This window comes from Notothenia rossii, assembly GCF_949606895.1.
Source record: "Notothenia rossii genome assembly, chromosome: 3".
NCBI lineage: Eukaryota > Metazoa > Chordata > Actinopteri > Perciformes > Nototheniidae > Notothenia > Notothenia rossii.
The window spans coordinates 25,944,242-25,947,820 of NC_136901.1; the positions used below are offsets into that span (position 1 = coordinate 25,944,242).

At 37.9% G+C, this 3,579-nt stretch overlaps 1 long non-coding RNA gene across 1 annotated transcript; it reads left to right on the top strand.

Moving 5' to 3' along the window:
• Positions 1 to 1,782: 1,782 nt before the first annotated feature.
• On the top strand, positions 1,783 to 2,815 carry LOC307033286. The gene is made up of 2 exons (XR_013806455.1): positions 1,783 to 1,979; positions 2,527 to 2,815. It is a non-coding gene; the product is annotated as an uncharacterized lncRNA (long non-coding RNA).
• Positions 2,816 to 3,579: the final 764 nt, after the last annotated feature.

Below are 3,579 nucleotides of genomic sequence, written 5' to 3' on the forward strand. Positions count from 1 at the left end.
AATGTCAAATGGGAGGGCCTGGCCCCCCCTGGCCCTCCCACGGCGCCGGGCATGAGTTAGAAACGGAGATGGTTGGATAAAATGTGCAAGATAACGTTTATGAAGCATTTATTTATTGTCGAAATGATGACATTTCATAACGGGATCAAATCAAACTGAATGGCCTGCTGCTGCTGAATGCATGGGGCAAGTGACTGGAAAAAGTTGTAAAAGTTATTACATCGTTTCAGATAATAAATAATAATGATTAATAATAATTAATAATTCATTCTATTTAGGGGGCGCCTTTCAAAGCACCCAAGGACACCTTACAATTCATAACATATTCTAAGGAAAGGTTTTAAGACAGTACAAAGAATGCAGTCTGGGTGATGTTTTTTATGTGGGGTGCAGATGAGAGGGAGCTGTCCAGAATGACACCAAGATGTTGTTGTTGAGTTCTTGATAAGCCATTAAAACAGTAAAATAAGTGTCTCCTGTACACCAAAACATACCCATCTGTTATGGAAAAAGAAAGTATTCCAAAAGTATTCTAAAAGTAATCTGAATACGTTACATTTTTAAGACACGTAACTGTAATTGTATTCTGATTACTTTCAGAGCATGTATTCAGTATTCAGTAACTGATTACATTTACAAAGTAACCCTCCCAACCCTGCCTAGAAGTGATCCTTCGTTAGCGTGAAGAGTCTGCTAGCCTTTATGCGGTCCGCAGTACCTGAGCGTACCCCCACAACTTCAAAATGTTGGGCTATATAAAAATCGCTGGCCCGCGATAGTGTCTATTGCAGTGGTCGCCAACCAGTCGATCGCGATCGAGTGTGGTGCGGGTAGACCTTTAAAAAAAAAGTAACAAAAGAAAGAAAAATAAAATTAAAATAATAATGTTTGAAAAATACATTTTTAGATGTAAACCAATCATCCACCACCCCGTTAGCAGGTGCCACTTGATTGACGTATATTTGAGACACCTCAATAATATAATACATTAACCGTGCTTTACGTGAACCTCATCATGACACAAGAGACGACGGCAGGACTGTAATTTCCCGTGCTCAGTGAACGCAACAGAGGCAACACACCAGACCAATCAGAGAGTTGCATGGAAATACACGTGTGCTTGTGTCATTCAAGCTCGGCTCTGTGTGTGTGTGGCGATAGCGCATTTAGTGTGATAGAGAGGGAGTGAGGGAGAGAGAGGGACCGGTGCTAGCGGGGACCGTGATGTTAGCATCTGGTTAGCTAGCTGCACTAATGGACATGAGGAGCTGTTTCCAAAACAAGCTGGAGGAGGGTCCTCTCCTGTCAGACTGAGGGGCTCAGGTGAGCTAAAGGACTCTTGAGTGTTTAGAACAGTTTTGTCACAAATTATTCAAAAGATTATTTCCGCGGCACACCTTCATATGATCATTATAGTTATACAAACAATAAGAGAATAAATGAAAAACAGGTATGAAATAGCCTACTATATGGCAATAAAACAAGAATACAGTTTAATGTGATTTGTAAAATATCCATAAAGAAAAAGAAAATCTGTTTACAGTTCTGTTTCATATGGGTGCTGAGAGAGGTATCAATAGATCTCTTCCTGTTGCTCTCAAAGTGCACAAGATAGATGCTTTCAACTTCAATATTTTAACTTTACCCCTGCCTATATGCCGTGAGCTGATTATGGAGCCTTCATTGTAACAGTAATTAAAATGCAATTAGCCTATATAAAAGGCCTCAAATTGGAAGCATTGTCTGGGCCGTCTTTTTCCCTCAATTCTGCAATAGGTAGATCTCGCCTTTCACCTAGGCCGAGGTCGGTGATCTTGGGCTTAAAAAGGTTGGTGACCACTGGTCTATTGGATACATTTTGGCCCTTGGACAAATTCAGTTGGTGATCCCTGGTTTAAGGTGTCCAGGTGATGCAGACAGGCTGGACCAGAGAGTGAGAGACAGAACTGGACTCCTCACAGCAGTGAACTTCAGATCAGGTACAAATATTATTTTTTTCAAACTGTACAAAGAATCAAGATAGTATTGACTTTAATACACTGATATACATTCCATTAAACAATACTAGATTACCTACACACCAGTGAAGTTGAGGGTTTTTTCTGTGCAAATAGTTACATTTAGATGTTAACAAGCAATATGATTTTGTCAGCTTTCTAATTTAATGTATTAAAGGCAAAGATATTTAACACATAGTGAGAACTGTATTTATCTCTCAATATTGTCTAAAAAACGTGGTAAAAGTTATTCTTTCAGTGAGACAACAGAGCAAGCTTCTACAGTTGTACTACGTTTTGATAACAGTTCAATATTATTTTGATAATAATATATATTTCAATGTTGATGAACTTCATACTTTTCATTCATAATCTGATTGTCTTTGTAGCTCACTGTTGAAATAAAAAAAACCATTACAATTACAAAATAATTATATCTACAGCCCCTAAACACACAAACACACCGCTTTCATAAATAACACACTTGTTCTGCAATAATATGTTTTATGTTTCCTGTAATTTTTGTTAGGAAAGGACATGCGTGAAAGACACAACATTTTCTCCTTCTCTGAGGGTCAAGAAGAACATCCAAGAGGAAAATTAAAAGCTGATGTTATGAGATTTTAAGACCAGTACACTACTTTTATTGTAAAAACAGTCAGTTGATCGAATGCACCTATTTCCACATCTACACTCCATCAGCTGCTTATTTCTATTTGCCTCGCTTTATGAGCTTCACATCACTTGTGCCTTGTACCGCAGAGTTTGCAACGTCACAAATAAATGGGGCCAATCTTCAGTAAGAATAATGGACAAAAGGAGTGCAAATACAAATACAATTTATTGAAATGTGAACCAAAACTTAATCAAACATGTTTTAAATAAAAAGCACATATGGACAGAAGGTGTAAAAATATTAAAGTAAACACATTTAGTCAAATAAAGTGACAGACTAGGCCTGTGCAGTTGGTATCAGCTTTGCCCAGCATGGGTTCCTCCATCAGGCCTGGACCTCCTCACAGAGGAAAGACCCTCAGTCCTCTCCAAACCAACAGACAGGACGTCCATCACACAGAGGTTTCTCCCTGAAGTCTCTGCAGCTTTCTGGACACCAGGCTGTCTCAATCCGTCCACACTGAATATGAGAGGGGGAAAATGACAAATGCTTTCGACAATAAGAAACATAAAGTTGACTGTTGAGTTGCTCCATTTTTTTAGATTGTCAATACTATTACTGTATAAATAATGTATCAGGTTAAGAGGCACATTCAAATAAAGATTGGTCTTTAAATACATGTTGTCTTTTGAATTGTTTGTCTAAAGTCAAGGATCTAGAACTGGTACTTAGTTTTAATGATACAGTCTGGTTATTATGCTGTTTGGAGGAGGCCTCACAGGTAAGAGCACTAACTAGCTACCATCACACGTATCTTAGCTTGACTTAAATGTATTAAACGTATAATTAAGTGATATCAAAATATAAATAACTAATGTCATGCAAACATATTAATATTTGCTTGATTCCAGTTTTGAATTTAGCACAATTGCATACAAACGTTAAGGGATTTTAAGATTCTGAGGT